A 25,193-nucleotide genomic window follows, 5' to 3' on the forward strand; every position below is an offset into this window, starting at 1 on the left:
GCAAGGTCAGCGGGGGCTGGGGGTGGGGGAAGGGATGGGGGAGGCTGCTGCTGCTTTTGCCAAACACTGATGGTGATAATAGGGTTAGAGTAGATAGATCCTCTCAGTTCATTCATGCTGTCAAGGAAGGCACAGTTAGTAATATGAACACTCAACAGTTGGTTTAAGACAAAAGAAATGGCAGTGTACGACCAAAAGTCAAGATCCTTATTATAATTGTTATGATGTTTAGTAAATATTGCAGTAACGCGTATAACACTTCAATGTTGGAGACTTCAAGATTGGAGGCCTACTCTGAGACAGTGTGAACATGTTAGCTACATGTTCAACAGTATGCTTTGCTATTGCTCCTCCATTTGTTGAATTCAGGATGACCTTTTCATGAATAAAATCAAATAGGATTAAGCCAGGAATTTTCAACAATGGAAAAGAGCAACAGATGTAGCCGACTTTGAACGTGGGAGGATTCTTGATGCACTATTGCCTAAAGAGAGTGTCTGTAGCGGGGAGGGGAGAGCAGGGGAAGGAAAATGAAGGAGCAAAGGAAATAAGTTTACAAAATATCAAAAATGTAGAAGAGGAGTAAAAATAGTCCAAAATACCTCTGTAGGTTTTTTTGTAATTGTGATGGAATTATCTTGCAATTTTAAAATCACTGTTCTTTAAATAAACTGATTAAGTTTTTTCCTTTCATATTACAGAAAAGTAGCTTAATATATAACATACACTTTAAAAAATATGGATAGAAAAATGACATAGTTAGGAAAATCAGAATTACTACTGAATGATATTCATGAAGGCTGTTTCTTTCTGTCACCTTATTTTATTTTGGGCTATAAACTGTGAATATTGCACACAAATTATTCTGTTAGGTTTCATACATAAAGTAACAAAAGATAAAACTCCAAAATAATCATTTGTATAGTGAGACCATAGTTAATTTATGATTGATATATGTGAGACGTTTTTAAATAGTTATTGCATATAAACCACTTTATTTCATCTTATTTTTGCTTGGTTTCATGTAAAAAAAAAAAAGGAGGTTGATTTATTTTTAAAAGGATATTAGTGTGCCATATAGATTCTCTTTTCAGGTGATTTAATTTAAAACAAATCTAATGCTTGGGGTCTATTATACACTAAATGTAAATCCTGGAAAAACTGACTGCTTTGACATTGTTGTCCTCTGGTTCCTGATAATATTTGTCCCCTAAGTTAGCTATTGTAGTTTGTGGTAACAAGTGATCTATGCTGTAAAAAAGAACCAAAATGAATAAAGAGGCATTTAATAAAAGAGATAATTTAATGCTTCAACAGAAAGTTATTTAGAGGGCTTAGTGAGAAAATTTATGAGGAAAAGTAAACAATGAAATGTTCATATCTATTTGATTTATTAAAATTACATGCTAAATCTTAAAGGGACATCCTATCTAATAATAGAGTAGTATGCAAATTAACCGTACCTCCGCGACAAAAATGGTGGCCCCCATACCCACAAGATGGCGGCGACCAGTACGCTCAGCCCCTCCGGAGTTCCCCAGTCCCAGGGAGGGCTGCCGCTGAGAGCCGGGCAGCCCGGGTGTCCGGCTGGGAGGTACCGGGGACCCCACGCCGCCATCGCCTCCCGGAGGCTGCCCGGGGTGTCCGGCTGGGAGGCGTCCGCGCCCACACGCTGCCATCGCCTCCCGGAGGCCGCCCGGGGTGTCCGGATGGGAGGCGTCCCTCTCGGAGGCAGCCCTGGGTATCCGGATGGGAGGCGTCCGCACCCCCACGCCGCCAACCCCTCCCGGAGGCCGACCGGGGTGTCCGGATAGGAGGCGCCCAGGACCCCACGCCGCCAACCCCTCCCAGAGGCCAACCGGGGTGTCCGGCTGGGAGGCGTCCGCGCCCACACGCCGCCAACCCCTCCCGGAGGCCGCCCGGGGTGTCCGGCTGGGAGGCGTCCGCGCCCCCACGCCGCCAACCCCTCCCGGAGGCCGCCCGGGGTGTCCGGCTGGGAGGCGTCCGCGCCCCCACGCCGCCAACCCCTCCCGGAGGCCGCCCGGGGTGTCCGGCTGGGAGGCGTCCGCGCCCCCACGCCGCCATCGCCTCCCAGAGGCCGCCCGGGGTGTCCGGATGGGAGGCGTCCGCGCCCCCATGCCGCCAACCCCTCCCGGAGGCAGCCCGGGGTGTCCGGATGGGAGGCGTCCGCGCCCCCACGCCGCCAACCCCTCCCGGAGGCAGCCGGGGGTTTCCGGATGGGAGGCGTCCGTGCCCCCAAGCCGCCAACCCCTCCCGGAGGCAGCCCGGGGTGTCTGGATAGGAGGCGCCCAGGACCCCACACTGCCATCCCCTCCCAGAGGCAGCCCGGGGTGTCTGGATAGGAGGCGCCCAGGACCCCACACTGCCATCCCCTCCTGGAGGCAGCACGGGGTGTCTGGCTGGGAGGCGCCCTCAACCCCACACTGCCATCCCCTCCTGGAGGCAGCACGGGGTGTCTGGCTGGGAGGCGCCCTCAACCCCACGCTGCCGTCCCCTCCCAGAGGCAGCCCGGGGTGTCTGGCTGGGAGGCGTCCGGGACCCCACACCACCAACGCCTCCCAGAGGCAGCCGGGGGTGTCTGGATAGGAGGCGCCCAGGACCCCACACTGCCATCCCCTCCTGGAGGCAGCCCAGGGTGTCTGCCTGGGAGGCGTCCGCGACCCCACACCACCAACGCCTCCCAGAGGCAGCCCAGGGTGTCTGGATAGGAGGCGCCCAGGACTCCACACTGCCATCCCCTCCCAGAGGCAGCCCTAGGTGTCTGGCTGGGAGGCACCCGCGCCCCCCAGGGAGCGAGTCAAGTACTGATGATTCTACCAAAGGAAAAGTTTAGAGAAAGAGAGGATAGAAAAGGAATAGAAGGAGAAAAGTAAGAAAGGACAAAAGATGAAACATCAAGAAAAAGAAAGAGAAGAAAAAAAGGAAGAAACAACCACAGGATATCACCTTTCCAAGTCTCATGAAATTCCTGTTTAAGGAGTTTATTTTATGACTCTTTTAGTTTGGGTTTACATTTTTACTGTTTTGTCAAGACCACAGCAGGTACACTGTCCAATATGTTTTTTAAAAATAAATTTTATTGATTTTTTACAGAGAGGAAGGGAAAAGGATAGAGGCTAGAAACATCTATGAGAGAGAAACATCGATCAGCTGCCTCCTGCAGTATGTGCCCCCAACCAAGGTACATGCCCTTGACCAGAATCGAACCCGGGACCCTGAGTCTGCAGGCTGACACTCCATCCACTGAGCCAAACCAGTTAGAGCTGTCCAATATGTTAAAGAAAAAACCCTATCTAATAAAGAGAGAATATGCAGGGGAGGGCATTTGGGGGTGACCGGGCTGTCAGGGGAGAACAGTTGGAGATGATCTGGCTGGCAGGGGAGCAGTTAGGCGTCGATCAGGCTGGCAGGGGAGTGGTTAGGGCAGTGATGGCGAACCTATGACACGCGTGTCAGCACTGACACACGTAGCCATTTCTGATGACACGCGGCAGCATGCCGAGGATGAAACATTTGCTGCTCCTGAGGATGAAACATTGCGACTAGAGTCTTGGAGTTAGTTTTTTCCTCAAAGTGACACACTACCCGAGTTATGCTCAGTTTTTTGGCGAAGTTTGACACACTAAGCTCTAAAGGTTGCCCATCACTGGGTTAGGGGGTGATCAGGCTGGCAGGCAGAAGTGGTTAGGGGCAATCAGGCAGGCAGGCGAGCAGTTGGGAGCCAGCAGTCCCGGATTGTGAAAGGGATGTCTGACTGCCTCTTTAGGCCCGATCCCTGTCGGGCCTAAAGAGTCAGTCAGACATCCCCCGAGGGGTCCCAGATTGGAGACTGTGCAGGTTGGGCTGAGGGACACCCTCCCCCAGTGCACGAATTTCGTGCACCGGGCCTCTAGTTGTATATAAAATAGTTAAAGTGATTAAAAATTTGGGATCAGGAAGAAAAATCTAAATATCAAAGGAGAAAAATTCATTCTTAGTTTCTTCATCTAATACAAGGTTTTTAAATAGGTTCCCACCCACAAACTGAGTTTTAGCAGTGATTTTTAAAAGTTGATAATACATACTTTCATTCTACCATCAAATATAAAGAATAATCTATACTAATGAAAGAGAAATATGTAAATTGACTGTCACTTCATGACAGCCAATCAGGAGTGAGTATGCAAATTAACCTGACAAAGATGGAGGCATCTGGGCAGCGCGCCTCCTCAGGGCCTCCCTGCTGCATTCCATACCTGTCAACCATCCTTGCAGCCTCCCTGTGGCCCAGCCCCCGGCCTCAGAGGCAACCCTCTGGTGCCTGAGGTCATAGCTCCTGGTGTCTGGTGTCTCCCTCTACTCCACCCCCACCCCGCTGCTCTGGTAAACAAAACCCTAGCGTTGGAGCAGCCCTGTGGGCGCGGACACATTATGGAGCTCGCTCGGTGCACAGTTAGCACACCTCGGGAGACCCGGGCCAGCCAAGGGGCGATGGTCGCGGCCGAGGTGGCAGCGGCAGGTGGCTCAGCTTTGTTTTGAATAGAAGAAAGAGCCTACACAGTAACCCAAATTATCAGATCTCCCTCCTCCCTGTCTCACCAAATCAAGAGGGGAGGGGCGATGGGCATGGAGGGAGGGTGGGCGGGCAGGAGGCGGAGGGCGGAGGAGGAAGGGGATGAAGAAGGGGGCCAGTTGCATCCCACTTTCACAATGGGAGAGTGAAATGCACTAGTGCACCCAACCTCTCCAGTCCTCCCCACCTGCCTCGCTCCCCCCACCTCTTCCTTTCTGCCCCTCCCTGGGAGCACCAGCGCTGCACAGAGGAACTCTCCAGAGAAGGAGGGTGAGGAGGAAGCGGCGCCGGAGCGCACAAGGCTTGCCACCACCACCGCCACTGCCCAGGCTGCCAGAGTGAGCCTGCCGTGTGCTGGCAGCCAGGGGAACTAAGGCCTATTCTTGCACGAATCTTCATGCATTGGGCTTCTAGTCACATATTTCTAATTTATTTTTTGGTTTCTCTTTGCTGTTTGAACTAAAAGCAGTATAAACACTTGCAGGGGAAATAATACATGTACAGTAATCAGATAGCCATAAAATAGGGTAGAGAGGGTAAATTACTATAAGAAATTGTGATATATGGAATGTAGTATGGAATTTGGGAGAAAGGAAAGACAAGAGGTTTTATGTAGGAAATGAGAGTTGAGCCTATATCTTACTAGTTTGGTTGACACAGAAGTGGAGGAAAGGGACATTTTGAGCAGATGAAATATTGTGACCTCTTCCTCACATGAATCCTGTGCAGTGGTCTTTCTTACTCAGATATTTACAATTTCCTTCACATGCCTTCTCTTCCATTCCTTTATGAATGCAGCTGTAGGCTTTCTACCTGGAATTTCCAATGGACTTACTCCGCTGCATCTCTTAAGATCTGACTCAAGTGCTTCCTACGTGAGGATCTTTCTTGGGCCACCTAAACAGAGACCATCACTCCATTCTTTGTGCTACTAATTTATTTCCCATGCCTGTCTATATTTGTTTATTTAGATATCTATCTTCTCTACAAGACTGAACTTCTGAATTCATACAACAGATTCCTGGAGTTCGGCTATGTGCCAAGCAATGTAGATAGAATATAAATAAAACAATGCTTTGACCTTGGGGTACTTATATTCTAGAATGTTAGAAAGTAAACAAATAATTAAAGAATATAATTTCATATTTGATAAGAAAATAAAGAAAGGTAAGAGGTTAAACAGTGATTAGAAGGATTGTGTTTTAAATAAGTGGCCATGATAGTTCTTTTTGAAAAGATGGTGGTTGCGTAGATTCCTAGATGATGTCAAGGAGTGAGCCATGTAAAGTTATTGGGAAAGAGCTTCCCTGGCAGAGGAAACAGCAAGTGTATATTTGTTTGATATAATGCCCAAAGTTTTTAGATTGTACTTAAAAGGGAAAGTAGGGCAACTTTATTGTCCTGAAAGAGAAAGTAATTTTTTAAATTTCCAATTCTTTGTTGTAGTATATAGACATACAATTGATTTTTATGTTGATATTTTATCCCAAACCCTCGCTTAACTTATTTATTGGTTCTAGTAACATTTTTGTAATTTCTATAGGATTTTACACGTAAACTAGAGGCCCAGTGCATGACATTTGAGTACTGGAGGGCGAGGGTCCCTCAGCCCGGCCTGCGCCCTCTCACAGTCCAGGACCCCTCAGGGGATGTCTGCCAAGGGGTCCTTAGCGCTGCCACGGAGAGGCTCCTGCCACCACTACTGCACTTGCCAGCCATGAGCCCAGCTTCTGGCTGAGCGGCACTCCCCTTGTGGGAGTGAACTGACCACCAGGGTGCAGCTCCTGCATTGAGCATCTGCCCCCTGGTGGTCAGTGTGTGTCATGACAACAGGTCGTTTCACCATTCAGTTTACCTGGTATTTGCATATTAGACTTTTATTATATAGGACTAGTGGCCTAGTGCACGAAATTCATGCACAGGGGTGAGGGAGTCCCTCAGCCTGGCCTGCACCCTCTCCAATCTGAGACTCCTTGGGGAATGAGACTCCTCGGGCCTAAACCGGCAGTCGGACATCCCTCTCACAATCCAGGACCGTTGGCTCCTAACTTCTTACCTGCCTGCCTGCCTGATCACCCCTAACCACTCTGCCTGCCAGCCTAATCGCCCCCAACTGCCCCCCATGCCAGCCTGATCACCCCAAACTGCCCCCCCCGCCAGCCTGCTCACCCCAACTGCCCCCCCCCGCCGGCCTGCTCGCCCCCAGCTGCCCCCTCCATGCCGGCCTGATCACCCCCAACTGCCCTCCCCTCCTGGCCTGATCGCCCCTAACCGCCTCTGCCTTTGTCCAGAAGGACGTCCAGAAGGTCTCCCGGTCTAATTAGCATATTACCCTTTTATTATAGACTAGAAGCCCGGTGCACGAAATTCGTGCACGGAGGGGGGTTGTCCCTCAGCCCAGCCTGTACCCTCTCCAATCCGGGACCCCTCAAGGGATGTCCGACTGCCCGTTTAGGCCTGATCCCTGGGATCGGGCCTAAGCGGGCAGTCGGACATCCCTCTCACAATCCAGGACCGCTGGCTCCAAACTGCTTGCCTGCCTGCCTTCCTGATTGCCCCTAACCGCTTCTGCCTGCCAGCCTGATCACCCCCTAACCACTCCGCTGCCAGCCTGGTTGATGCTTAACTGCTCCCCTGCCAGCCTGTTTGGCCCCAACTTCCCTCTGCCGGCCTGGTCACCCCTAACTGCCCTCTCCTGCAGGGTTGATCACCTCCAACTGCCCTCCCTTGCAGGCTGGGTGCCTCCCAACTGCCCTCTCCTGCTGGCCATCTTGTAGTGGCCATCTTGTGTCCACATGGGGGCGGGATCTTTGACCACATGGGGGCAGACATATTGTGTGTTGGAGTGATGGTCAATCTGCATATTACTATTTTATTACATAGGATCGAGGCCTGGTGCAGGAGTGGGGGCCAGCTGGTTTGCCCTGAAGGGTGTCCCAGATCAGGGTGGGGGTTCCCTTGGGGCGTGGGGGTTCCCCTGAGCGAGGGGCCTGTGGTGGTTTGCAGGCCGGCCACGCCCCCTGGCAACCCAAGCGGAGGCTCTGGTATCTGGAATTTATTTTCCTTCTACAATTGAAACTTTGCAGCCTGGAGCGGAGCCAAGCCTGGGGCTCCCTCCGAGGCCGGCAGCCATTTCTGTTGGGGTTATAATTGAAACTTTGTAGCCTTAAGCAGAGGCTGGGCCCGGACAGGGTGTGCGGAAAGCTTTGCTTCCCCTGTTGCCGCCGGCAACCCTGGCTTACTCTCAAGCTCCGTTCTGCCGCCACTTCTGTTTGGATTTGTTTACCTTCTATAATTGAAACTTTGTAGCTTGAGTGGAGGCTTAGGCCTGGCAAGGGCTGGCAGAAAGCTTGGCTTCCTCTGTTACCTAGGAAACCTTGCTCTCTGTGGCTGTAGCCATCTTGGTTGGGTTAATTTGCATACTTGCTCTGATTGGCTGGTGAGCGTGGCTTGTGAGCGTGGCTTGCGGGTGTGTCGATGGTATGGTCAATTTGCATATTACCTTTTTATTAGGTAGGACTAGAGACCCGGTGCACGAAATTCGTGCACTGGGGAGGGTGTCCCTCAGCCCAGCCTGCACCCTCTCCAATTTGGGACCCCTCAAGGGATGTCCAACTGCAGGTTTAGGCCCGATCCCTGTGGCCTAAACCTGCAGTTGGACATCCCTCTCACAATCCGGGACCGCTGGCTCCTAACTGCTCACCTGCCTGCCTGATTGCCCCCTAACTGCTCCCTTGCTGGCCTGATTGACACCTAACTGCTCCTCTGCGGGCCTGATTGCCCCCAAATACCCTCCCCTGCTGGCCTGATCACCCCCAAGGCTTTTATTAGTATAGATATGACCCTGCACAGAAAATTTTAATAACCCTGCTTTACAATAAGGGCTTGACGATTGAATCATTAGGACCAGACACCAAGATTTCCTTTCTTTGAAAAGTGGAGGGAACAATTATCTTGTCTTTAAGTTGCCCCGAAATTAAAATGAGATAATGACTTAGAAAAATATAAAAGCACCATATAAAGACAACTCTTTAAAATGAAAAACACTATTTTTATTCTCCCCTTCCTTCCTTTACAGCTTTTATTTAAACTTTGAAATTTATAAAAATTTCACTCCAATTTTCATTTATTTACATTCAATATTATTTTGTATTGATTTCAGGTTTTATATTAGTTACAGAATAGTGGTTAGAAAATCATATACTTTACAAAGTGTTCCCTGATATTTCTAGTACCCACTTGGCATCATACCATCATTACAACACTATTCACTATATTCACCATTCACCGGCGTCTTGGGGCTACTGCAGAACCTCTGTCTCTCTGCAGATGAGGCAGATTCCCTTGGTCTCCGTGAAGCTATGAATCAGAGGCCAGGTCTGGGTCTCAGCAACCCCATGCCTGCAATGTTCCCAGGGACCCCCAGGAGCGGCTAGGCGGGTCCGGCCTCACCTCCCCAGGGCAGCGATGTTCCCAGGGACCTCCCGTAGTGGCGGGCAGCGATCCTCCCAGGGACCCCTGGGAGAGGCTAGGCAGGTCCGGCCTTGCCTCCCCCGGGGGGCGCGCGATCTTCCCAGGGACCCCCGGGAGTGGCTAGGCGGGTCCGGCCTCGCCTCCCCGGGGCAGCGATGTTCCCAGGGACCCCCTGGAGTGGCGGGCAGCGATGCTCCCAGGGACCCCCAGGAGAGGCTAGGCAGGTCCGGCCTTGCCTCCCCGGGGGGGCGATCTTCCCAGGGACCCCTGGGAGTGGCTAGGCAGTCCGGCCTCGCCTCTCCAGGGTGGCAATGAACCTGGACCCTTCCTGTGCAATCTGGCGCTGCCCACCCCACCGCCTCCCCGGCCATGGGGTGGGCAGTGCCAGGGCCTACTCCGCTCCCGATGGACCCGTACTCCCGGAAGCAGGACATGGCGCTGCCCACCTGCCTTCGTATGCAAATTAATCGCCATCTTTGGTGGGTTAATTTGCATACTCATTCACTCTGATTGGCTGTGGGCATAGCGAAGGTACGGCCAATTTACATATTTGTCTATTATTAGGTAAGATAGAGGCCTGGTGCGCGGGTGGGGGCTGGCTGGTCTGCCTTGAAGAGGGTCCCGGATCAGGGTAGGGGTCCCCTTGGGGGGCGGGGCCAGCCTGGGCGAGGGGCCTAGGGTGATTTGCAGGCTGGCCATGCCCCCATAGGGGTGAGGGTCCCTGCTGGGGGGCGTGGCTGGCCTGGGTGAGGGGCTGAGGACCATTTGCAGGCCAGCCACACCCCCTTCAGGGTGAGAGTCCCAGCTGGGGGTCATGGCCAGCCTGGGCGAGGGGCTGAGAGCCGTTTGCTGGCTGGCCACACCCCCGTTGGGGTGAGGGTCCCTGCTGGGGGGCATGGTCAGCCTGGGTGAGGGGCTGAGGGCCATTTGGGGGCAGTTTTCAGGACAGCCAAGCCCCAGGCTTTGTCCAGAAGGTCTCTGGAAGGTCTCCCAGTCCAATTAGCATATTACTCTTTTATTAATATAGACTAGAGGCCCGGTGCACGAAATTCGTGCACAGGGGGTGGGGTGTCCCTCAGCCCAGCCTGCACCCTCTCCAATCTGGGAACCCTCGAGGGATGTCCCACTGCCCATTTAGGGCAGTCGGACATCCCTCTCACAATCCAGGACTGCTGGCTCCCAACTGCTCACCTGCCTGCCTTCCTGATTGCCCCTAACCACTTCTGCCTGCCAGCCTGATCACCCCCTAATCACTGCCCTGCCAGCTTGATTGATGTCTGACTGCTCCCCTGCCAGCCTGTTTGCCCCCAATTTCCCTCCTCTGCCGACCTGGTCACCCCTAACTGCCCTCCCCTGCAGGCTTGATTTCCCCCAACTGCCCTTCCTTGCAGGCCTGGTCCCTCCCAGATCCCCTCCCCTGCTGGCCATCTTGTGGTGGCCATCTTGTATCCACATGGGGGCAGGTTCTTTGACCACATGGGGACAGCTATCTTGATCTTGTGTGTTGGAGTGATGGTCAATCTGCATATTACTCTTTTATTAGATAGGATAGAGGCCTGGTGCATGGGTGGGGGCCAGCTGTTTTACCCTGAAGGGTGTCCCGTATCAGGGTGGGGGTTCCCTTGGGGCGTGGGGTGGCCTGGGCGAGGGGCCTGTGGTGGTTTGCAGGCCAGACATGCCCCCCAGTGACCCAAGCGGAGGCCCTGGTATCTGGGATATATTTATCTTCTACTATTGAAACTTTGTAGCCTGGAGCAAAGCCAAGCCTTCTGCTCGCTCCGTGGCGGCAGCCATTTCTGTTGGAGTTTATTCACCTTCTATAATTGAAACTTTGTAGCCTGGAGTGGAGGCCTAGGCCGGCCAGGGCAGGTGGAAAGCTTGGCTTCCTCCATCGCCGGGGGCAACCCTAGCCTGCTCTCTCTAGCTCTGTGGCTGCCGCCATTTTTCTTGGGATTTATCTTCTATATTGAAACTTTGTATCCTTGAGTAGAGGCCTGGGCCTGGCCAGGTTGTGTGGAAAGCTTGGCTTCCTCCATTGCTGGGGAAACCCAAGCCTCCCTCCTGTTCTCTGTGGCGGCAGCCATCTTGGTTGGGGTTAATTTGCATACTCGCACTGATTGGCTGGTGGGTGTAGTGGAGTGATGGTTAATTTGCATATTACTCTTTTATTGGGTAGTATTACCTATAAATAAAGATCATTTTACTTCTTTCCAACTTGGGTGACTTTTCTTGCCTTATTGAATTGGCTAGTGCAATGTTTAATGGAAGTGGTAGAAGAGAATTCCTTGTTTCTGTTTTAATGTTAAGAATTGGTCTCTCACCATTAACTATAATAATAGGTTTTCTATAGATGTCCTTTATTGGATTGAGGAACTTTCCTTCTATTTCTAATATATAAGAATTTTCGTGAAGACTAGATGTTGGGTTTTGTCAAATGCTACATCTATAGAGATGATCAGTTTTCTTTTTAAATCATTAATTCCATGAATGACATTGATTTCCAGTTGTGTTAAAAGATATTTTTTAACTCAGTGAAGTTGTATACATTAAATATGTATGTTAATAGGCATCAATAAAGTGATTTTTAAAAAGACAGTTTCGCCGAAACCGTTTTGGCTCAGTGGATAGAGCATCGGCCTGCAGACTGAAACGTCCCAGGTTCGATTCCGGTCAAGGGCATGTACCTTGGTTGTGGGCACATCCCCAGTAAGGGCTGTGCAGGAGGCAGCTGGTCGATGTTTCTCCCTCATCGATGTTTCTAGCCCTCTATCCCTCTCCCTTCTTCTCTGTAAAAAATCAATAAAATATATTTTAAAAATAAATAAATAAATAAAAAGACAGTTTCACAAAAGGTAAAATCGTGACTCATATAATATTAGTGGCCCAGTGCACAAAATTCGTGCACATTAAAAGGGAATTAATTAAAGGAAATACTTTAATATTGCTATTTGCCCTTCCTCTATAATAGAAGTGTCAGAGATTAAAGAAAATTAGTAAAATATATATGAAAATCTTCCTCCTGTCAGAGTCTGGGGCGTGCCATGAGACCCAGAGTCAAGTCCCCACCCACCCACGCATGCCTCAAAATCACACGAGACCCAGACCCGGCCAGCCCCACCCCGATTGGGCGAGATCCAGACCCGGCCGGCCCCACCCCCGTCAAACCCCACCAGGTGGGGGGGCGCCGCCTCAGGTCCCCTGGCCTGGCACTGGGTTGGAGGGCACAGCCTCAGGTCCCCCGTCAAGCCCTGCCGGGTGGGGGGGTGCAGCTTCAGGTCCTCCAGTGCACGCCAGGCGGGGGGCGCAGCCTCAGGTCCCCTTGCCTGGCACCAGGGTGGGAATCGCACCTTGAGGTTCCCCGTCAAGCCCCGCCGGGTGGGGGGCACAACCTGAGGTCAATGGTCAAGCCCTGCCAGGCAGGGGGCATGGCCTGAAGTACCCCATCAAGCCCCGCTGGGTGGGGGTCGCAGCCTCAGGTCTTCTGCCCCGCCCGGCTCCACACAGCCTCAGGTCCCTGCTTGATGGCTCATTATGGGAACCGTGCCTCCTTTGTGGGCACAGCCATCCTGTGTTACAGGAACCCCGCCTCCGCTGTGGGCGCAGCCATCTTGTGACAGTATGATGGTTAATTTGCATATTATCTCGTTATTATATAGGATGAACATGTGTCAGAGGCTTTTTAAATGAGGAACCAGAAAGTTGTTACAATCCAGTCAAATGAGACTCCTAAGAATAGGCACATTCTAGATCAGGAATATTGAAATGATGGATGCAAACTGACTTTTTGGTTGGAGGGGTTGTTCCTTCACCAGATTAAATTTATTTACATGTCTATGGATAAGAACTGTTTGCATTGCTATTGATTTTCCCGCAAGTTAACTTAATCTCAATAACAGTAGTATTCAATTTGGCAATGTCTCTAGATGGGTTTTTAGTTATCACACTGGGAGGGTGGTGTTACTGGTATCTGGTATATAGAGGCCAGGGGGGCTCCTAAATATTTTATAGTGCCCTCCACAACAAAGGATTATCCAACCCAAAATGTCAGAAGTGCCAAGGTTGAGAAACTCTGTTGTTTGTTGTAAAATAACTTGGTTAAAGACAAAGGCACATATGCCTATAGATTCAGGTAAATTTTGGAGTCTCCAACATCACTTTGAAAGGACATCACTAATGCCTTTTGTTTATTTCAAAGTATTAAAATTTTTCTTTACACTTGTTAAACCAACCATGCATTCTTGGGTAAACCTCACTTGATCAAGATGAATTATCCTTTTAATATATAGACGAATTTGATTTGCTAAAAATTTGGTAAAATTTTTTACATCCATTTTTATGATGGTTTTTGGTCTGGAGTTTTTATCTTCATGTAATCTGGGAATCAAGACTCCTTAGAATTAGTTGAAAAGTATTACCTACTTTTCAATTTTCTGGAAGAGTTTGTGCAGAACTGAGATTATATATTCCTTAGATATATGGGAGAATTAACCAATAAAGTCATGTGGGTCTGGGGTTTTCTTTGGGGTAAAGTTTTTAGCTGCAAGATAAATTTATGTAATAGATATACAGCTATTCAGGTAATCTGTTTCTTCTTGAGAGAACTATGGTAGTTTGTATCTTTCAAGGAATTTGTCCATTTCATCTCAGTTGTCATATTTATTGCCATAAAGTTGTTTGTAATTTTTTTTATTATGTTGTTAATACCTGTAGAATCTGTAGTTAAATTACTGTCTCATTTCTGATATTGGTAATTTTTGTCTTCTCTATTTTTCCCTTGATCGGTCTGGCAATTCCCCCTGCCCCCATTTCATTGATTTCTACCCTGATTGTTATTATTTCCTTTCTTCTTAGTTGCTTAAGGTGGTAGCTTAGGGAATTGATTTGAGACCTTCATTGTTTTCTGATATAGGTATTGAGTGCTCTATATTTCCCTGTAAGAGTTGTTTTAGCTACATCCAACAAATTTTGACATATGTTGTGTTTTCACTTTAATTCAGTTCAAAATACTCTCTAAATTTTATTAACCATTGGCTGTATATAAAGTGTTATTTAGTTCCAACTACTTGGCATTTTTCTAAATATCTCTTTTTGGTTTATAGCTTAATTCATTCTGGAATTCCATTCCACTTCATATGATTTAAATTCTTTGAATTTATTGAAATATGTTTTATGACCCAGAATGTAATTGTCTTAGTAAATAAATATTCCAGATGTAGTTGGCGGAGGGGGGGGGGGGAAGGGGGGGGCACGAGTGTATTCTGCCTGGGCAGAAATTGGTTCATTTCATTCACCTGATAGACCACTGATAAACCCCAGGTGTCTAGAATATTGCCTTGCCTTTTTGTTGAATGTATAAACATATGTGCTATATTAAATATTTAACTCAAAAGAGTTGAATCTGGTGCTGAGGGCCCAGAACAGAGGAATTACTCAGTAAACTCTTATGAGCAGAATCTTTATGGCACCAAGCTAGGTCACAGCTTGCTGAAAGACTTACTTAATTAATATCGGGAACTGAATAGAAATTCTAAGGTTTATACCAAAGCACAGTTGTTTCTCCGAGTACTAGAACAAAAATGTTTAGGATCAGAAAGTAGAATTGAAAACTGGCAGGAGTAAACTGTGATCCTGTTTCCCAACCGCATCAGAACCACCCTTTATCTACTGAATCAGAATTTTTAAGTGTGAGTTTGATTTTATAAAACCATCTCTCAAAAGTAGCTTTAGAAAGTTGGATAAAGCTTCTTAGGGATGTTTTTGTGACAAACTTCCGCAGGTTATGTTTTTAAATAAAATCTTCACCCACTTATTAAGTTCTTCTTTATGGCAGGTGTTGTAAATTCTTTGAGAAAGGGACTTGTTTTGCCTATCATTATATTGCCAATCCTAACATATAATGGATGTTAAATACATTTTTATTAAATGAAAAAATGTACTAACTTGTGGCAGTTTTGGTAAAATTAGACAGAATAGCTGAGGAGTTTTGCTAGTTGTACCTTAAGTTTCCTTATGGGACAAATCATTAAACCTCTTTGGCTAAGTTTCATCTCTTTTATCCTTAAAAGACATGCCAGGTTTTAAGGTGCAAGCTAAAATAGCTGTAGGGTCCTCTTGTGAGCTATTAACTTGGAAAATAGACTTTACAGGTTACTGAAAACAGGTTCTCAGTAATGCATATTGCCTAACATTTACTAGGTGCTTAGTGCATTATAATTGAATAAGTGAATCTTAATTCACTCCTCTTTTCTTTGTTTTATAAATAATAAAGCCAAGAACCAGAATGGATGTTATTAAGGTTAATATCACACAGCTCTTTAAACTGCATCTCCAAGACTAGAATTCAGGTCCTTGGCTCTAGTACAGTGTTTTTTTCTGTGTAATATTTCAGTTCTGAGGCAGCTACAGAGAGAATGATTTTTAGGGTACTGAGTCTTCTCTAAGATCCTTATCATCCTGAGATCATACCACAAAGTAAGTTGTATATTTTGCCTGGAATCACATTGCCACAACCACTGACTATGCCTTTTAATAAGTAAAGCAAGTCCTTAGCTTCTCTATACCTCTGAGTGCTCCCTATAAAATAGGGATAATAATGTTTATCTTAGAGCTGTTGTGAGAATTAAATGCATTAATATATGTAAAATCTGCAGAATAGTGCCTGGTATATAGTAAGTTCTGTAAGTGCTAGCTGCTGCTGCTGCTACTACTATTATCATTTTTGTTACTGTTTTGAATGCTTTTGTCTATACTTCGACCCCCCCATCCACATTCCAAAAAGGCATTAGACGATTTTCTTGTTTTTTAAAGCTTTCCTTCCTTCCTTAGCAACTTTCAAGTCATAGATGTGGTGGAGATGTATAGGGTAAGTGGGGATTGAAAAAGAAGAAAAGTTCATGATTCTTGGCATTGATAGATTTGTCTTTGTTTCCAGAATACTCTTGAACCTAGGTGTCTAGCATGTATACATGTTGGGAGGTAACAATGAGATTAACAATCTCCTAAAATGTAAGAAGACTTTTCAACAGAAGTTTTTTTGTTTTTGTTTTTACTTTTAAGAAATGTGTCAAATATGAAACATATATAAATTTATTTTCTGGAAAAGGGTATGGGGACTTTTAAAATTATTTTATTTTACAAGTTACCTAGGTTCTTTGGTGAGATCAAAGCTGTAAATGATTGGAAACCAGAAGTGAGCAAGTATAGGTTTATAGTTGTTCATATGGAAAAAACCTGCAGGTTATGATTATTAATTAACTCAGCCCTGGCCAGTATGACTCAGGTGGTTGGGCATCATCCCATGCACCAAAAGGTTGCTGGTTTGATTCGTGGTCAGGGCACATGTCCCTATTGTGGGCTCGATCCCTGGTGAGGCAGCCGATTGATATTCTGCTCTCTCATAGATGTTTCTCTCTCCCTCTCCTTTCCTCTTTATCTTAATATATATATATATATATATATATATATTTAAAAGTAAATAAACAAGAGCTTTATTAACTCAAAAGAATGTCACAGTGCAACTGTAAACCTATTTTTGCCCATCGTTGTATGTTGAAGGAGTTGGAGAAGAAAGAAACACAACTTCTTGTATTATATATGTCAAATTAACTTTTAAAGGGCTCCATTAAATCCTGTTTTGTTTTGTTTAGGTTTTTTTTCCTTGTTGTCTGGGCAGAGCAGTTATTTTATTTGTTGCGAAGGAAGCTGGCCACAGATTATACTCATGGTTGGAATAATAGTTACAGGGAATGCTCATTCTCTCCAGTACCTACCCCATAGTGTTCCTGAAGGAAGGAAAATTGCCAGATAGCAGTGGGAGCATCTTCTGCTCTGTATGCCAAGCACACAGCTTCCATAGTACTCCCAAACCTGCTTGCTTGCAGATTTGTAAACAAAAAAATAGGAAAGGATCCAGCAATGCAAATCATTTTTAGTACTCTTCAATACCTATTAATTGAGTACACATTATCTATTTTGCTATATTGTATCACTGTATTAATTCCTTGCAAACTTTAAGATTTAACTTCAATATAGAAAAAGCTATTAAAAATTACCAGTGCACTTTAAATTGCCATTGATTCCTTCTAGCATTTATCCTATATAATCCTATATAATAAAGAGGTAATATGCAAATTGACCCTCATGCTCTCACAAGATGGCTGCCTACAACCAGGTCAGCAGGGGGGTTAGTGAGGGAGGACCAAATGACTGAACAGAAGGCTGCATGGGGCGACCAGGCCAGCAGGGGGGTAGTTGAGGGTGACCAAGCCAGCAGGGGAGGGCAGTTGGGGGCAACCAGGTCGGCAGGGGGAGCATTTGGGGGTGACCAGGCCAGCAGGGGAGGGCAATTAGGAGCAACCAGGCCGGCAGGGAGGGGGCAGTTGGGGGCAACCTGGCTGCCATGCAGAGGCAGTGAGGGGCAATCAGGCCGGCAGGGGAGGGCAGTTAGGGGTGACCAGGCAGACAGGCAGGTGAGCGATTAGGAGCCAGTGGTCCAGGATTGTGAGAGGGATTTCCGACTGGCAGTCAGGCATCCCCCAAGGGGTCCCGGATTGGAGAGGGTGCAGGCTGGGCTGAGGGGACCCCCCTGCACCATTGTGCATGAATTTCGTGCACCGGGCCTCTAGTTATGTAATAATGTAAAACCACAACTATCTAGATTTCTAATTTGAATATGTAAAAAGTATGAATTGTGGGGAATTCCCACTCTTAGTTTATTAGTTTCAGCCCTGGGTCCACCTCTTCTAGAGAGCATTTCATCACTAAGATAAATCTAGTTCCTAGTCCAGGGCCTTTATAAAAATAAATGCCATAATTGAATAAGTGAGTAAATATCTGCCTTGACACTGATCCTCTTTGCTAGGTGTTCTGAAAGTGTAGTCTGTGGAGGTCCTCATGAAATAGTTTGATAGGTTTGTGCAGAAAAGGACATTTTCATAATAATAGCAAGGCATTATTTGCTTTTTTCACTGTGTTGACATTTGTACATATTGGGCAAAAGCGATAGTGGGTGAAACTGCTAGCACTACCGTGAATCAAGGCAGTGGCACCAAACTGTAGTAGTTATTGTATTCTTTCTTGATGGCCATGCACTGTCATTAAAAAAACAAACAAACAAACAAACAAACAAACAAACCAAATCTTAATAGAGTACACATTCTTCTAATATTCTGTGTAACAAAATGGGAAGTATGCATAAACACTTGTACTTCACATCAGAGTGCTACCATTATAACCACAGAAAGCTTTTGCTCATTTGAATTGTAAGCTTGGTTAGGCGCCTGCATCCAAGAGCACCATTTGAAAGAATGACTGACAAGCTATGGTTATATTGACTTGCTTATTTGGTAAATATTTTCTCAAAAAGGAACAAAATGAGCTTGTCACTTCAAAGGAAACAACTGACAGTATTTTGTTGCCAATGATAAAATTAGAGCTTTCAAGCAAAAATTAGAATTTTTGAAAACTCATATCTGCCACTTTAAGCTTAAGATCTTCCCAATACTTAAAAGACTTTTATGAAGAGATTTATGATGAGATTAAGAAATGTAACCTTTTTAATTGTATATAATGAAATGTTTCAACATTTGGAAGATTGTACAATTCAGGGAATAAGTATTTTCCAAATGGCCAATGGAAGATGTTTCAAAATTATGCATAGATAAAAATTCATTTCAAAGTGCAAGATAGATCAGTGGAATTAGTATAACAGTTTGAAAAAAGTCATCAATATGGTTTCATATTTTACACAGCAACCAAACTTTAAGAAACTACCACTTGTGAGTTGTAGTATCAAAAGAAAATATCCACAATTGTCTGAAAAGGCTTTTAAAATTACCCTTCCAGCTATCTACACTAATGAAAGAGTAAGATGCAAATTGACCATACCTTCGTGACACCCACCAGCCAAGCAGGAGTGAGTATGCATATTAACCCAACATAGATGGCAGGTTAATTTGCATACGCAGGCACCAAGTGGCAGGGGGCAGGGCTACGATGCAGGCATTCTGCACCGCCCCAGCTGCGCCGGGCAGCGTGGGAAGGTGGAAAGGCGGCTCTGGCCGGTGCGAAGGTGGTGCCGGCAGCCAGGGGAAGGAAGGCCCATTCTTGCATGAATCTTTGTGCATCGGACCTCTAGTACTAGTATATTTGTGTCCTGGATTTTCTTCATTTACTTCAAAACAAGTCATAGCCCTGGCCGGCATGGCTCTGTTGGTTGGATGTCATCCAGTGCACCAAAAGGTTGCTGGTTCAATTCCTAGTCAGGGCACATGCCTGGGTTTCAGGCTCAATTCCCATTAGGGGGCACACAGGAGGCAGCTGACCCATATTTCTCTCTCCCTCTCCCTCCACCTTCCTCTCTCTAAAAATCAATATAAATCGTTTTTTAAAAACACACCTTAACAGATTGAAAATAGGAGATATGATAATCTAGCTGTCTTCTATTAAGCCAAACATTAAAAAGATTTGTAAAAAATGTGGAATAGCACCATTCTTTTTACTATTTTTCTTTGGGAAATATAGTTTTCATAGAGATATTAACATGTAAGGTTTGTTGTTTTAAAAATAATATTTTTAATTTTGTTTTAATTTCTAACATAGTAAAAACATAGTAGATATCCACATAAATAAAACTTTTGGGGAGTCCTCAATAATTTTTTTTAAAGAGCATAAAGAAGTCCTAAAACAAAAAACTTCAAAAACGGCTGCTCTCTACCATCTCTGGCTCTGTCCTTTGCCTCTGACTTTAATCGCAGGCCTGAGACTTCTAAGACCTGAGATCTGTCTTTGTTTCTGATCTTGCCTTGGAAATGATCCAGATTCAGCCAGATATCCATTTGAGTAGGCATTAGAAGTTTCAGAATTTTTGTATGTATGTATGTATGTATGTATATATGGATGTATGTATGTACTAGTATTTAAATAATAAAGCATATGTATGTTTTTTTAAATGTTTTGCCTGGATGGTGTGGCTCAGTGGTTGAGTGTCGATCAATGTTTTAATATATATGTTTTCATTGAATTTTTAGAGAGAGGGAGTGAGAGAGAGAGAAACATCAATGTGAAAAAGAAACATCCATCAGCTGCCTCCTGCACACTCCCATATTGGAGACCAAGGATGCAATCTGGCATGTGCCCTAACCGTGATTTGAACTGGCGGCCATTTGGTGCATGGGACAATGCTCAACCAACTGAGCCACACTGGCCAGACTTTGGTGGAGACCAGCTCATCTTTCAGCGGTCTAGTTCAAATGACACCTGTGAAGCATTTAAAAAAAATTTTTTTTTACTTTTCAATTACAGTTGACATTCAGTATTATTTTATATTAATTTCAGGTGTACAGCATAGTAGTCAGACAGTGATATACTTTGCAAAATGATTCCCCCCCCCCAATATTTCAAGTACCCACCTGACACTGTTCATAATTATTACAATATTATTGACTATACTAGAGGCCTGGTGCACAAAATTCATGCACTGGGGGGGGGGGTCCTTCAGCCCAGCCTGTGCCCTCTCGCAGCCTGGGAGCCCTCGGGGGATGTCCGACTGAAACGGAGGTGGGAGCGGCTCCCGCCACCGCTGCTGCACTCGCCAGCCATGAGCCCGGCTTCTGGCTGAGCGGCGCTCCCCCTGTGGGAGCGCACTGACCACCAGGGGACAGCTCCTGCATTGAGCATCTGCCCCCTGGTGGTCAGTGCATGTTATTCAGTCTATTTGCACATTATCCTTTTATTGTATAGGATTCCCAATGCTGTACTTTACATCCTGTGACTATTTTGTAACTACCAATTTGTACTTCTTAATCCCTTCATCTTGTTCACTGAGTCCCCACCCATCAGTTTGGCAACCATTAGTTTGTTCCTTGTATCTGTGAGTCTCTTTGTTTTGTTTGTTCATTTATTTTATTCTTTGGATGCCACATACCAGTGAAATCATGGTATTTGTCTTTGTCTGACTTATTTAACTTAGCATAATACCCTCTAGATCTGTTTATGTTATCACAAATGGTAAGATTTCATTCTTTTTTTATAGTCCAGTAATATTCCATTGAGTATGTATGTAGCACATCTTCTTCATCCACTCATCTATTGATGAGCACTTAGGTTGCTTCCATATCTTGGCTATTTTAGGTGGTGCTGCAATGAACATAGAGATGCACATATTTTGCGAATTAGTGTTTTGGGTTTCTTTGGATAGATACCCAGAATTGCTGGGTCAGGGGTGGTTCTATTTTTAATTTTTTGAGGAACCTCCATACTGTTTTCTTTTTTAAATAATATTTTTATATTTTTAAAATATATATTTTTTTCATTTCAGAGAAGAAGGGGGAAGGAGGGATAGATAGAAATATCAATGATGAGAGAGAATCATTGATCAGCTGCCTCCTGCACACCCCACACTGGGAATTGAGCCCATAACCCAGGCATGTACTCTAACCAGGAATTGAACTGTGACCTCCTGATTCATAGGTCGATGTTCAACCACTGAGACATGAAGGCTGGGCCATACTGTTTTCCATAGTGGTTGCACCAATATGCAGTCCCACCTACAATGCACAGGGTTCCCTTTTCTCTACATCCCTGTCAGCATTTGTTGATTCATTGATGATAGCCATTCTGACAAGTGTGAGGTGATATCTCACTGTGGTTTTAATTTGCATTTATGTGATTATTAGGACATTGAGCATCTTTTCGAATGTCTACTGGTCATTTGTATGTCCTCTTTGGAGAAATATCTATTCAGGTTCTGTGCCTACTTTTAAATTGGAAGCAAGCATGAGAATGGATGCTGGTTAGCAGCCAGCCTATAGTGTCTGCTACAAAAATGTTTTCATATTATTTTGTAGGTAAAAACAAAACCTGTGTCACCTATGTAAACTCTCAAAGCAATACACTTTAAGAACCTGAATTTTCTAACTTTTTTATTTATTTTTTTATTTTTTTATTTTTTTCAGAGAGAAAGGGAATGGGAGAGAGAGATAGAAACATCAATGATGAAAGAGAATCATTAATTGACTGCCTCCTGCACACCCCTACTAGGGTTCGAGCCCACAATCTGGGCATGTGCCCTGACCGAGAATCGAACCATGACCTCCTGGTTCATAGGTCGATGCTCAACTACTGAGCCATGCCAATTGGGCTCTAACCTGTTTTAAAGTCCAAATAAAAATTATTAGTGGTGTTTTAACCATAACTAATTGACATCAAGGAATAGAAACTAAATGATTATCAACAAAAATATTTTGCATAATTGTTAGATGGGATTGAAAATGAGTATCTTGATTGAGTAAGCATAACCAATGATGTACTTTTTACATTTAGATTTATGTATCTTTGTGATATATCTTTTTCATCTATGACAGACATTCAAATCAGGTATCAACATATACAGTTTAGAATTATACCTTTAAGTTATTAAACCAACATTTTAAAAAATCATTAAGCCTTTTCTATCATGTTGTTCTTTTTTATAACGAGGGAAAATTGGTTTTTATACTATAAGTTAAATAAAATGTTTTCATTGCTAACTATTTTTTTTAAACTTTAGCTTGTGTATATGTTTTTTTTTTTTGTTTTTTTTTTTAATTTCTTTATTGATTAAGGTGTCACATATTTGTCCTCATCCCCCCATTCCCATCCCACCCCTCTCCCCACGCATGCCCCAATCCCCTGTTGAACTTAACCGTTGGATAGGCTTATATGCATGCATACAGGTCCTTTGGTTGAACTCTCCCCCTCCGCCCACCCTCCCCCTACCCTCCCCTATCCTCCCTCTGAGGCCCGATAGTCCGATCGATGCCTCCTTGCTTCTGGTTCTGTTCTTGTTCCTCAGTTTATGTTGTTCATCATTTCCCCTAGATGAGCGAGATCATATGTCACTAGATATATACTAATAAGAACTGAATGTGAGACGAGCAATAATAGTTATGCTGACAGGCAAATGAATCAATCTGTAGCGAGCTTCCCCCTGGACCAACAGTTCTTTTGAGACCCAATTTCAATGTCCAGTAGTTCCTTATGTGTACATGTCAGCACTGACCCCTCAGCTCTGGATGGTGGACAAATGGTGGTAATGGAGGTCCGACTCCCTCTGGTTTGGTCTCGGCCGAACCCAGGGGCACGGCGTCACCTGGACTAAGGGGCACGTGGCCTCACCCATACCCAAGGGGCGCGTGGTCTCACCCGGGCCTGGGACCCAGCCTCACCCGGATGGATCCAGGGGCCCAGCCTCACCCGGATGGACCCAGCCTCACCCGGACCCAGGATCTGGCTTCACCCGTACCCAGGGATGCTTGGCCTCTCCCAGACCCAGGGGCACGTGGCCTCACCCGGGCCTAGGTGCACGAGGCCTCATCCGGATCCAGGGACACATGGTCGCACCCGGACCCAGGGACGCTTGGCCTCTCCCAGACCCAGGGCCACTTGGGCTCACCCGGGCCTAGGTGTACGAGGCCTCACCCGGATCCAGGGACACATGGTCTCACCCGGACCCAGGGACGCTTGGCCTCTCCCAGACCCAGGGCCACTTGGGCTCACCCGGGCCTAGGTGCACGAGGCCTCATCCGGATCCAGGGACACATGGTCGCACCCGGACCCAGGGATGCTTGGCCTCTCCCAGACCCAGGGCCACTTGGGCTCACCCGGGCCTAGGTGCACGAGGCCTCACCCGGATCCAGGGACACATGGTCTCACCCGGACCCAGGGATGCTTGGCCTCTCCCAGACCCAGGGCCACTTGGGCTCACCCGGGCCTAGGTGCACGAGGCCTCACCCGGATCCAGGGACACATGGTCTCACCCGGACCCAGGGACGCTTGGCCTCTTCCAGACCCAGGGCCACTTGGGCTCACCCGGGCCTAGGTGCGCGAGGCCTCACCCGGATCCTGGGACACATGGTCTCACCCGGACCCAGGGACGCTTGGCCTCTCCCAGACCCAGGGCCACTTGGGCTCACCCGGGCCTAGGTGCACGAGGCCTCACCCGGATCCAGGGACACATGGTCTCACCCGGACCCAGGGACGCTTGGCCTCTCAGACCCCGGGGCACGTGACCTCACCCATGCCTAGGTGCACGAGGTCTCACCCGGATCCAGGGACACACGGTCTCACCCGGACCCAGGGACGCCTGGCCTCCCCCAGACCCAGGGGCACGCGGCCCCACCCGGGCCTAGGTGCACGAGGCCCCACCCGGATCCAGGGACACATGGTCTCGCCCGGACCTAGGGGTGCGTGGCCTCTCTCAGACCCAGGGGCACGTGGCCTCACCTGGACCTAGGTGTACGAAGCCACCCGGACCCAGGGGCGCGTTACCTTTCTCAGACCCCTGGTCGCGTGGTCTCACCCGGATCCAGGGGCTCACGGCCTCACCCGTACTCGGGACCCAGCCTTACCCGGATCCAGGGGCCCACGGCCTCACCCGGACCCAGGGTTCAGATTCACCCGGACCCAGGGGCACATGGCCTCACCCGAACCCGGAATCCAGCTTCACCTGGACCCAGGGGCGTGTGGCCTCACCCAAACCCAGGGGCGTGAGGCCTCACCTAGACCCAGAGGCGTGTGACCACATCTGAGCCCAGAGGCTCGCAGGCTCGCCTGGACTCGGGTCTCAGCGGGGTTTCGTCTTCTTGATCCCAATTCCTGTTGGTCAATTCCCTCTCAGCAATTCCTTCGGTCATTTTCTCAGAGCTCCAGGGCGGCTGCCGCAGAACTCGTTGGGCGGCGGGCTCGGCAAGGCTCCGGTGTGCCCGGTACCCGGCGGTGGGCTGGTCCGGTGTCGCTGCGTCGGCCCTTGGGTCTGCAACGGTGGCCAGTCGCTGAGCGTGCGCACCTGGCCACTTCGGGGCATTGAGATTCTTGAAGGACTCGGAGGTCAGCAAGCACGGAGTCTCCCACCCCATGTCTCCCAGGGGCTCGTCTGTCCGTGCTCGGCAGCGAGTGGAGCCGTCCCCTCAGCCGGAGACCGCCGGGGGAACTGCGCCGAGCACGTTCCAGGCCACCATTGTGTCGCCTGAGCCATAGTTCTTAAAGTGTGGACTTTGGGTCACCGGCATCAGCATCATCCTGCGTACCCCTCTCTTTTATTCTAGTTGTAGAGCATCTGCTCAGCCAGCCCCCCGGTCTTTCTTGCTGGTGTCTGCTCTGCTCTCCCATC

The 25,193-nt window shown here is 47.3% G+C and overlaps 1 protein-coding gene and 1 non-coding gene across 9 annotated transcripts in view; one reads left to right on the forward strand and one right to left on the reverse strand.

The window, feature by feature from the left end:
- EHBP1 (EH domain binding protein 1) overlaps positions 1–25,193 on the forward strand; it is a 442,179-nt gene that overhangs the window by 281,729 nt on the left and 135,257 nt on the right. The gene's annotated exons all lie outside the window — the stretch shown is intronic.
- On the reverse strand, positions 18,952–19,017 carry MIR9203A (microRNA mir-9203a). The gene has a single exon (NR_130495.2). It is a non-coding gene; the product is annotated as a microRNA mir-9203a (primary transcript).

This window comes from Eptesicus fuscus, chromosome 16, assembly GCF_027574615.1.
Source record: "Eptesicus fuscus isolate TK198812 chromosome 16, DD_ASM_mEF_20220401, whole genome shotgun sequence".
NCBI lineage: Eukaryota > Metazoa > Chordata > Mammalia > Chiroptera > Vespertilionidae > Eptesicus > Eptesicus fuscus.